This window comes from Arachis duranensis, chromosome 3, assembly GCF_000817695.3.
Source record: "Arachis duranensis cultivar V14167 chromosome 3, aradu.V14167.gnm2.J7QH, whole genome shotgun sequence".
NCBI lineage: Eukaryota > Viridiplantae > Streptophyta > Magnoliopsida > Fabales > Fabaceae > Arachis > Arachis duranensis.
Window position 1 is genome coordinate 23,239,417 of NC_029774.3, and position 12,756 is coordinate 23,252,172.

Below are 12,756 nucleotides of genomic sequence, written 5' to 3' on the forward strand. Positions count from 1 at the left end.
TCACAAAGAAGTCAGGTCATTATTAATGACACCAGCAATTAACAACAGTTCTCATAAAATCTCATAAACACAGCGAATCATCATCAAATTTCGAACACAGAAATGATATTGCTTCCAACCAAGCAAAAGCGATACCATTTGAGAATAATACAACCATATCAAAGTCCCTAGCAACAAATCCCAAGTAGCGAACAGTTTTCAACAAGTTTTCAAGAACAAACAAGAAGTGACAATACTAAAGGAAATACAAAACCCCATCACCAACAACATTTTAAATGACCATTCAAAATCTAAGGAAAATACAAGTACCCAGAGCAATTGTAATAGAACGAAAATGGATAAAAACACCAACCTTAATGAAATGCAGAAGTAAAGAGGCACGTCAAACAGCAAGAAACACGAACGTTTCTCTTTGAAAAAGCAAAACGAGAACTTTCAAAGGGTTCAAGATGAAGAAATATTGACCTAGAATGCAGTATAAAGCAAAGAACAAAGGAAGAAGAGTGAAGGGGGGGTTTTTTGATGAAGGAAACGAGGCAAGGTGAGCGTTTTCAGTAACAGAAAAGAAAAAAGAGGAAAGAGATTAACTTTTTATGAACAAGGGGCAAAAAAGACATTTTGCACCCCTCTTTAAAGCCACGTGCGGATTTTCAGAAAACTACCAGGTAACATTTGCCATGTTATTAAAGTGGCAACGTTTCAAAATTTTGAAACATCTCGAGTACCCAACCTCTTGAAGGCGGCATACCTGACAATGGAGACTGGAGCCACAAATACTTGGATCCGACCTTATGAAAGCTCAAACTTAAGTAGGGGTACAGTTCATACCCTGACCCAAATGTAGTCCAGGCCAATTAAGGATAAAGGCCCCTCAAGGGTAGCCTCTTCCACTCACCCGACCTTCTAAGAGGCTGAATGCGTTAAGGAGGTTCAGTTCCACTTATCTAAATAAGTAAGTGCCTCTCCAAATCTCTCATACTATTTCTATCTCTCCTAAAAGATAGACCCAACAAACTCTCAAGATAAAGAGAACGACTGTCCACCAATAAAAGTGGAACTCCTAAAAAAAGGTGATTATCTTTTTACTATAAATACACTGACACCCCTCAGGTATATTCAAGTTCCTATCTATTAAAAACTTGCTTAAAGCCTTTGTTAACTAAAGCATCGGAGTCTTTTGCAGGTACTACCCCTACCTTCTCACGACGAACTTGAACGGCGGCACTTTGGCATTAGAACAAGTTGGACGCTGCCTTAGAAGAAGTCTGGACCTCACGTTCAGACCAAATTACCGTTTTAGGTAACTCTCAGAACAATAACTTTCTTATATACTTAATAAATTAATCAATTAATTAACTGATATAATGAATTACAATTAATTGATTAATACAAATTATAATAAATTGTATAATATTTAAATATTTAATTAAATTCATTAGTTAATATTTATTGTAATGAATTGAATTTAATAAGTTAAAAAAATAAATTAAAAGATATTTTAAAAAATATGTTATGTTAGTTTTATCATTAAATATAGAAATATAATATTTATATAATAAAATAGATAAAATAAATAGATAGAATAGATAGAATAGATACCATATTCAGAAGAAATGATATTAAATATTATCTTAGTAACTTCAAAATAAATCGAACCGAGCTTTAGACAAGTTCAACTAGTATTTCAAGCATTCAACCCACAAAATTCTATAGTTGCAGCAGTATCTATTGTAGAGAAAATTAGAAATATATCCCTGCAAAACTGACAACATTCCACAATTCCCACATAATTAGGCGACGTCCTTCATCATTCATCAAGAAAATCTAAATTCCAAGTGAGCTACATAAATGGCGTAAATGACATCAACTAAATCTATATTTTTAACTCGTGAAAATTGATACAGCAATAAAGATAATGTTTAGTGATTCTATTAGTATATATAATTTTACTAACTTCCCGACTAAATTTTTATATTAAATAAAAATTTTTAATTAGATATTTACTAATCACTTTTGTGTAAAATAATACGAAATATTGTTGAAGTATTTATTTTTATATTTGATGTAAGATGAGTTATGCAATTAGGATTATAAGTTTTTTCTAAGATAACTATCGATGAGGATTAAATAGAAAATATCTAATATAAAAATACAAAATTTTAAATTATAAATGTATAACTAAAAAATTAATAAAATTATAAAAATTAAGAAAATAATTGAACCTAAATACAATAAAAATTTACAGCCATACAATTTTACATCATTAGAAATAGAAAAACACCAAAAAACCTATTAGATCTAGATTAAATATCTAAATTAGTTCTCAAAAAAATATCATATAAAAAAATTTTGTTTTCTAATAAATTTTTATTTTATAGAAGTTCTTAAGAATTATTTCTGTTGGACATATTAATTTTTTATCGTTTTAAAAATTCGCTAATTTATTCTATAATTATATTTTTAGAGCTAATATCATATAAATAATTTTTTTAGAAACTTACTTATCTAATATATATATATATATGATTTAAAATAACAAAGAACTAATAACTTTTAAGAGCTTTTTTTCTTTATTTCTACGGTATCGAATTTAAGAATAAAAAAAATTTACCGGAATGACTAATTTGGATCAATAGATATTTATGCTTGGGAAAGGGCCTTTTATGCTATGCTTGTAAAGACATGGTCGTTTATTTTTGTTTCATTTTGGTTGGAGGAATGGGCTAGAAGCCCAGACTAAAGAGGCCCAAAATATTACAAACATTTCCAACAAAGACAAGTGCCATGGCATCAAAGCTGATGTCAGTTGAATACCAAAAAAAAAAAGCTGATCTCAGTCACCACCATAGCCGGAGAGAACTCCCAGACTGTGAGATCGCGATTGTTCTCAACCGCTCACTTTGCAGGCTGATCGGCTACCGTGTTTCTCTCCTTATGAATAAGCTTGAACAGCAAGAACCATTCTCTTCTTTTCAATTGATGAACTCTTCTCAGCAAGGTATTTATCTTTTCTTCCATAGGATTTGAGTTTGTGATCATTTTTATCCCCGTGTGGACCAATGTTCTGAAAATCGGACCGGCCGGTCAAACCGGTTTAACCGGGAACCAGCACTATAAACGGTCTGGTCCATTATCCAAAACCGTTAGAAGAAAAACCGTACAAAAATCGTCGAACCGGCTGAGAACCGGTCGGTTGGACCGGACCGGTAATCGACCGGTTCGAATAAAGCGACGTCGTTTTCTATTTGTAAAAAAAAAAAAAACGAAACAGATCCGTGAAGGCGTGAAGTGTGAACCAACCCTTATTCCCCCAATTCATTCGTCACTCACTCACACCCTGGATTGGAGAACTCTGAACTCTGAAGCAAAGGGAACCCTAGCCCTTCTTCGCCGCCGCCGGTCCCAGGTCGTCAACGCCGCCGCCGTCCCCAGGTCCTCAGCGCCGCTGCTTCTTCCTCTTCCCCGTGTCCAGAACCCAGTTGCTCGGCATGTCCTCTTCATCTTCACTGGCTTCTCGGCATGGAACCCAGGTTAGTGGCTTCTCCTCTTCATCTTCACTGAGGGCTCGGTCTTCTTGGTTTGAAGTTCCGAAATTGTTGTTCTTCGGTCTTCTTCTTCGGTATTCTTCTTCAATTTTTGTTCCATTTTTCTTCAATTCTTCTTCTTCGGTCTTGGTTTGAAGTTTGGTTCTGAATGTTTTGTAAATTGTAATTTCCTGTTGTTGATAGATCTGTCTTGTACTCTTGAATTTGCTGGTTGCTGATGGTTGAAAATTTACAAATTTGCAAATTTGTATATGGTTTTGAACTTCTGATTGCTCTGTTACTCTGTTAAATCATGTGTATTAAAATAAACTTACTCTGTTATATCATTTGTATCAACCAGAACACCTAATACTTACTCTTTTATTCTGTTTTAGTGTTTTCTAATTGCTCAATGGCTCTGATAGTGTTTTACTGGTTCACCAGTTGCAGATGGCTCCTAATTTTTTTGTTCATATTTGCTCATGGTCTGTTGCAAAAATTAGAAATCAAATCATTATTGAAATTTTTTTATTTTTGTTTATCTTTATTGATTTCAGGTTTAGTGTGGTTACTTTATGCTTGTTTTATAATGTTTGTTGCTGGATGAAGTGTGCTTCACTTGGCATGCCTTGTATCTGATGTTGGAATGGTGGAGCTGCTCTTACAATTTAGAGGGAAGATTGCAACTGCAAAATTACTTATTTTAAGGTAGTTATGTCAGTAGTTCTTCTATCTTTTAGATGATGTACTTTATGCTCTAAAGTGCAACTTGCCAAAGGCTGCCCTAAGAGGAGACAAACCCATTCGTCTTCATACTGTGTGTCCTATATATTATATGCCTTTGAAATTATCTGTCCTAGCTATGAAGATCTACCCCGCCTCTTGTTATATTCTGTTTCTGCACTTGTAGTCACATTTCTTATCTTACTTTATGTGCTAAACATCTAGTTCATGAGAAACTTCATAGAATTAAGGCTAGTGAAACATTGTTATAATTTACTGGATAATGCATGTTTTTCTAAGTAATACATATACATTTGGTACTTTTCAAGTGTTTCAAGTGATAACAACACTCGAGAGCATTATATTTATGCATGTTTTTTTTTATTGTTGGAATCAGCCACTTTCTGAGGTAGTTATTAAGGGAGAGGGCATTTATTCAGTTTCATTATAATTCATTTTGTGTTCATTTTTGAGATATTTGTTTGGTTGAATCAGACATTTTTGTGAATATGATAAACACATGATTTGGTATGTGTATAAAGCAAGGTTCTGAAAACCGGGCCGGACCGGCCGGTCCGATCGGTTTAACCGCGAACCGGTACCTTTAACGGTTTGGTTCAATATCAAAAACCGTCAGAATCAAAACCGTTTTCAAACCGCTGAACCGGCCGAGAACCGGTCGGTCGGACCGAACCGGGACCCGGCCGGTTTTGAAAAAACGGCGCCGTTTCCTTATGTTAGAAAATGAAATGCCAGGTCTCCTTAGCATCTGCCCCTTGAGCCATTCGTCAATCTTTCTCCCCAAAACACAACCCTAGATCCCCCACCACCACAGGGCTCAGCGTCGCCGTTCGTTGCTCTCAAGCACCACCTTGTTTTCGTCTGATCGTCCGCTCTTCTCCCTCATTCGGAAATCGGTGCGTCTTCCTCGAGCTCGCCGTCATTCGCTACCTCGCTGGTCTTCGTCTGCTCAAACCCTAGCCTCCATCACTCTCCTCTTCAAGCTGTGTCACCGCCGCCGTCGAATCTGGTCCAACCGTCGTCCCTACTGTTTCAGCGTCGTCGCAGCTCGTCTCTGCCGTCGCGTCGCATATGCTCCACTCTCCTCTGCCGTCGCGTCGCGTTGCGAAGGGGAAAGAAGGGGTGGAGGTCTTGGGAGGAGGCGCGCGAAGGGTGAAGCCTTTGCTGCTTCCGCCGTGTTTGAGCTCGAAGATGGCCGCCAGTGCTGCTACCTCTGTTGCTGCCTCTGTCGTCCCTTGCCATCATGTTACCACTGATTTCATCTGCCCTCATCCTTATTCTACTTCAAAATCATGCTAAATTTGTGAGTATCCGTCCTTTTTGAATATGCTTATAAATAATAAGATTGGACATTGATTTTTCTGAATTCTGATTATGGTTTTGTTCAAATTTACTGATGGCTTTGTTTGTTGTTGCTGGGTGAAGGTTTAGTGTTTTGGAATGTTTTATGATGTGCTAATGTTTGTAATTGCTGGCTTTGTTTGTAATTGCTGGGTGAAGGTTTAGTGTTTTGTGATTATTGGTTAATGTTTTGGTTTTGTTCTCTCTTTTCCAGATTTTCCTTCTCCCTGTATTTCTGCATGTTGCTGAATTGGTAATCAATAAATTTGCCTTTTTGCCGTAAATCGGGACTTTACACTAGGATTTGTTGAATTTGTTGCTTGTTGCTGAATTTGTTGCTTCCCAGTCACAGAATCAGAACAGAATGCTCAGTCAGTGCTTGATTGATTGGCTTTGCTCACTGATTGTATTTGATGATAAAATTTAAATTGATATCTTTTAAATTTTAAGTTTGCACTGCCTATGTTACTGATTCATTGTTCTTTTAGTGCTTTTTGTTGTTGTTAATCATTGTGATGAGCTTTGTTAAAATTTGCACTGCCTATATTACTGAGTGTTCCTTCAGTGCTTTTTGTTGTTGTTAATCATTGTGATGAACTTTGTAAAAATTTGCACTGCCTATGGCATTATCATTGGCATGAACTCCGAACTAAAACCCCAACTCTCTAGATAAAATTGTAACGAAAGCTGATTGGGACTTTTTCTTCTACTTAAGGTATGAATCAGAATGATGAGGCCAAGTTGTGAATACACAAGTGTCAACGGACTATAATATATATTGAGTTTGTGACATTAGAAGGGTGTAATAATAACAATAATGGAGTCATGTTATTTGAATATTGAGGTTTAACATTTAAACTCTCAGCTTCTCAGCCCTGTTTGATTCTTCAGCTTCTCAGCCCTGTTTGATTCTTCATCTCAGGCAATTGAATCAAATGAACCAGGCCTTCATTTTCTTTTTCTCTTAGTTGATTCTTAATTTTTCTAATATATGTAGCTTTTTTAATCAAGTGGATCAGATTATGTAGTTTTCTTGATTTGGGATATTTTCGGAGACGCATTAAAGAGCTATTTTATTATTATGTTTGCTATAATAATATTCAGATGTTCTGTATGCTTGTGACTGTTTGGGTGTTTACATTTTCTTTCCAAGTCACTTGCTGTGGTTGTTCTTTGAGTTAAGGCTTTGTATGTGTGTGAGAATTTGAATGCTGTTGCATCTAATAGGACTAAAAACACATAAATTAAAGTTGAAGGGTATACATTTTTTTTTAATTTTTTTTTTTCTGTACTCCATGTTATAGGTTGGGTTGGCAGAAGTAAGTAGCTTTGGTGAAGTTGTTACATTTTATTACAGGATTCTCAGTTCAGGCTAAAGTAGCTTAGTGTTGAGTAGCGTTATCAGTGATTGATCTGCGGGTGTACGTTAGCGTGAGATGCGCTTTGATTGAAACTCTCTTTGAACCGCTAATTTCATTCCAATTACAATGGCTCAGATTCCCAACCTGGACAATGCCCCCATCAATCTCATTTCAATCAGGTATACCTCTTTTAAAAGTATTATTTGATAACAATTCTAAATTTTTAATTTATATGGTTATATTTCAGGGAACAATCCCAAAAGGAGCTCATCAACATCCTCAAGAACGTAATTGTTTCTCAATTCCCACCAATTTGTTTGTCCTTTTTTGGTTTTGAGTGCAATTCGTTGTGATGGCACTCAAAAATCAAACTGACTTTGTAAATTGCTTGTGGTCGTTCTTGTTTTAGATTCGAGGGAAGAAGTGTTTGGTTATCGATCCGAAGCTAGGGGACTCTCTCTCTCATCATACAGACTTCGTTACTCAAGGTAATTAAATTTTCTGTCTTTTGCTTCTATTCAATTTTTACACGGAACATATTTATTGTATTAGATTTCAGAAAAATCATTCTTGCCCATGGAAGATAGTTGGAATTTTTTTATAAGTAGTAGTTTGTTATTTAGATGATTGGATAGTTTTATTGTATACTGAGAGGTTGTGTTGAACTGGTGAAATAGGAGCATGGAGTTGAATTACGGCATCTTTCAGCTGACCACATTCAAACTGACTGCACCAAAGTGGTCTACCTCGTGCGATCTCAGCCTAATTTGATGCGACATATATGTTCTAATATTCACCATGACGAATCGAAAGGACTACAAAGAGAATATCATGTTTATTTTGTTCCCCGCCGCACTGTTGTTTGTGAGAAAGTGTGTTTTCCCTTAACTTGAGTATGTTGTACTAGTATACTTGTCCTACCATACAAAATAATTATATTTTCTTGTGAACAGGTTCTTGAGGAAGAGAAATTACATAACATGGTTACAATCGGGGAGTATCCCTTGTATATTGTACCAATGGATGAGGATGTACTATCATTTGAGCTTGACCTTGCTTACAAAGTATGTTGTTGGATATTACCATTTCTGCTCTTCCTGATATATTTATTGAGTTAATTTGGTATTGTTGTCCCTATGAGTTATAATTTATCATCTTTGAAATTGTCTTCCATTTAATATTTGCTTTGAACAATTACTTATCCTTGTTTGCCTTCTCATCTATGGTAGGAGTGCCAAGTTGATGGTGATACAAGCTCGCTTTGGCATATTGCAAAAGCAATTCACAAACTTGAGGTTGTAGTTTTGAATACATAATGTTGTCAAATTTGTTAGCAGGGAAGTTTTGGACTCAGAACAATTATCATCAAACTGATAGGAGATAATCAAATACAAATAGAATTCCCTTTTTGATATAATATCATCGATCTGCTTGTCCTCTTTCTTAAAATTGTTTCGTTGTTGTGTTTTATTATTTAATTTTGCAGTTCTCTTTTGGAGTGATACCAAATCTGAGGGCAAAAGGAAAAGCATCTGTGCGTGTTGCAGACATCCTTAACCGAATGCAGGCTGAGGAACCAGTCAACTCATCTGACGTAATCATGCTCTACTCTGTTTTTTTCCCTTTCTTTCTTCAAGATAACTGGCAACAGTAAAACAGCCAAAAGATACCCCATAAAGAATAAAACTCATACACACAGTGAGAGTTTTCAAAGCTTATTTAAATACGTCGTACAGTCCTCTGATTGTTTGATATTTGTATATAGATGGTTATGTCAGAGATAAACACACTAATCCTTTTAGATAGAGAGGTATGTCCTTCCGTTCCATTTACTGGATACAATTGACATCCTCAAAACTTATCACTGAAATTGGGTGCACAATGAATGCAGGTGGATATGGTTACTCCTTTGTGTTCTCAATTAACATATGAAGGATTACTTGATGAGGCAAGTTAATGCAGAAGCAGCCTACATATTTATGAAAGGATACATATTGCATAGTATATTTTATTGCTTGTTATTTGATGATCGGTCTTTTCTCCTAAGAATATGAGAATATCTCCTAATCAAGTTTGGTCTGCTTAGTATATTCCTTCCTTTCATTTCTTTCTGAATTTTAATATTGTAAGTATGAATACCAAAACTTTCCAATACCTGCTTTAGTTATTTGGATAAGTAGTTTTGGAGCGTTATGTAGCCTTCATGGCTTATTCTGGTGCCATGATTTTGTTTTCAGAAATATATAATTTCAGCATATGGAAAGAGTTGAAATGTGGCTTTACCTTTTTTCTATCTTATTGCATTTGTATACTGCAGTTTTTGAATATCAAGAATGGTTCTATAGAGCTTGATGCGTCTATTATGGGACTTCAGCAAGAGGGGAAAAAAACTAAAGTTCCACTTAATTCAATGTAGGTTACTTTTTTGACTTCCTCTTATAGTTTCTACCTTCTATTAATGATGCAATGTTGATGGATGTTAACTCTCTTATCTATGAGGTTTGAGATGCTTTACTTGCATCATACCTGTTATCTTTTATTTACGATTTGCTCTTTATATATCTTGAAATTTGCTTTCCTGTCCTGTGTTAGTGACAAGCTCTTCAAGGAGATACGGGATCTCAACTTTGAAGTTGTTGTCCAGGTTGATTTTATATTTATCTTGACTAATTTCTCTCTCTCTCTCTCTCTCTCTCTCTCTCTCACACACAGACACACATAGAGGAGTGAAAAGGTTATTTAGATAGACCATCTATGGTTCCCTTGTAGTTCTAGTTTCTTAGTTGCTGTCTGCAGTATTGCAGATTTTGCGTCAAAAAGCTACATCCATGAAGCAAGACTACACTGAGATGACGACTACTGTAAGTTGATGTCCTATACTTGGATGTTGCTTTTCCAATTAATTTTGCAAGAAAACAAACTGTTTCAAAACCAAATTTTTATGTGAAATTATTTATCGAATCGACTGGAATCCTATTGCATACTTTACCTTGGAGATCAAATCCTTCAAGCTGTCCCAGTTGTATGCATGCTCATTATTGCAACCTAAGAATAATAAAATAGTTAACTGCATATGTTCAAGTATTTAAACTTTGAGAAGACTAAACATGTTTTTTTAACTATTTATATTAAGATGGATCGCCAAAGGCATTCTAATATATTGCTTTCCATAATATCCAGTCACAATCAGTTTCCGAGTTGAAGGACTTCGTGAAAAAGCTGAACTCATTGCCAGAAATCACTGTAAGAACTTGTTCATTTTGACATTGACTTCATTAACTAGATTCTTAGAGTTATCAAAACATAATATGCTTGAAATTATTTTTCCAGAGACACATAAATCTCGCTCAGCATCTGACAACATTCACATCAAAGCCTTCATTTCTGGGGCAGCTTGATATGGAACATACAATTGTTGAGTCTCAGAGTTATGACATGTGAGTTGATGTTGCATGCAGACGTCCTTAAAGTATTTGGATGGCATTTTATTGTCAATTAATCTGGTCAATGTTTGGAGTTTGCTAACTGGTGATGCATTGTGCTTTAGAGATTTCTGCTTGTACATAGCTTATGTTTTTAAGATGTGAAACTTTAGTTGCTAATTTATGCAGATGCTTTGACTATATTGAAGAGTTGATCCACAAGCAGGAGCCTTTGACGACGGTCCTGCGCCTTCTAATCCTATTTTCCGTTACTAATTCTGGGTTGCCAAAGAAGCATTTTGACTACTTAAGGCAAGCTTGAATGACCATGGATCTTTTCTTCTTTTACTTTCCTTTTCTTACTCTATAGAAACTAGGTTACTTGTAATATTTCTCCATTCTTGCTTGTCTGCATTATACCAAGAAATCTTATTTTGTGGTACTCATTGTTGTCCCATATGTTTGTAACTTCCATTTTTAGGAGAGAACTATTACATAGCTATGGATTTGAGCACATAACAACCCTAAATAATTTAGAGAAAGCTGGGCTCTTTAAAAAGCAGGTATCATGAACTAGTTGTTTACTTGCAAGCTCAAATGGGTCTCTGGGTTTTTTTAATTTTTTTTTATTATATTTGTGGACATATTTTTAACTAATGCTTATTTTGCATTTGATCCTCTTAGGAGTCAAGGAGCAACTGGCTTACCATAAAACGTGCTCTGCAGCTTGTGGTTGAAGACACTGATACAGCCAAGTAATTTTCTTCTACATAATGTGATACTTGGACACCTTTATTGTGTTTTTCCAATTTTGATTAGGAGTTTGATGCATGTTAGTGTAAAAGTGCTAGAAGCATTTTGACTCTTGCAACAATTGTCCCAGAAGTAATTGTCTTGCAAGTTGTTTTGACTTTACAATAACTACCCCTCAAGTCATGCATATAATGAGATGTGGTTTTGATTGGCAATGCAAAACATTTGACACCAATAGTATTTCAAAATTAATCTTTTTTGTTTAAGTTATACAGCCACAGATTAGAAAGTTATGGATTCTTCTTTAGAAATGTGTTAATGAGTATGTATACAACACAACTAAAATAATTTCTTTTCCCGGTGGAATTTGGGGTAGGGCAGTTATTAGACATTATGAAATGGTAATAAATACAGAAATAAGCATCTCACTATCACCTCATTAAAGGTTAATTGTTGCAACATTGATGTTCCCAAAGTACGTGCTCTTTTTTTAATTTAATTTTTATTTATTTATTTATTACTACTTATTTTTAATTGCTCATCTTTTGTGGCTGCACCACAAGTATTCCTCTGTTATATTCACTTCTCAGTAGCAATTACTGATGGTGTTAATGTTTGAATTTGTCTTAGTGTATATAATACATGGTATTTCTTGCAAAATCTTTCATGGGATTCATTTACATCATCATTACTTTATTAATAAAATGCTGTTTTGCAATTATCTACTTGTTGCACTCTTGTATTCCTACTAATTTTTAAGTGATTTCCCCCCATTACAACCCCAATGATATCTCTTATGTCTTCTCTGGATATGCACCACTTAGCATTCGTCTGATCCAGCATGCCATTCGATCTGGATGGTAAGTTTGAAATTTCAATACTAAAGGCCCTCTTCATAGCTATTATTGAGCATGGAAATTAATTATTTATCTAACATGATCATATATAAAATTTAAAGACAAAAGTTTATAGAGCTGCAAGTTTCATTTATAAGCAAGGTTCCAATGATGTTATTGTTATTATTAGTACATACTACTTTATAGTTGTGCTCTCTGTTGAGTTCCAATATTGTTCAGTTTCTTAACTTATTTCAAATTGGAAGACTATATTGTATTATTATAAATAGCAATTTCCATGCTAATCAAATTATCTTAGCCTTTAGTTCCAGATTTTCATTTAAACACAATACATTTATTCAAAAAGATAATTTGATTGTGAGCTTAGTTTTAAAGCAACTCATGCAATATTAAATGTGATAATTGGTCTCTCAGGCGTCCTGTTGAAGAAATTTTGAAGCTGCTACCTGGACCTCACCTGGAAACAAAGAGGGTTAGTACTTGCTAAGTTGTCTAAATCATAATATCGGTGCATGCTATAATTGGCCAGCTGAAAATCTTATAACTGTTCCAGCAATATTTCACTTATCCTGTTCATATTAGTCACATCACTTGTATACTCCACTTACCTTAACCTCTCTTTTTATTTATACTTAAAGTTTGGCTTGCTTGGTTGCTTTTACAGGGTGCATTCTCAAATAGCCCATCATTTGACTCTTTATCAGGGGTTTCAACCGGCATAGCCAAGTATGGGTTTACATCAATCTCCATAAAT

General features: G+C 35.0%; 1 pseudogene; it reads left to right on the forward strand.

Annotated features, from left to right (window-relative positions):
* The first annotated feature begins 3,167 nt into the window (after positions 1-3,167).
* The window catches only part of LOC107478192 (vacuolar protein-sorting-associated protein 33 homolog), a 10,883-nt pseudogene continuing 1,294 nt past the window's right edge, over positions 3,168-12,756 (forward strand).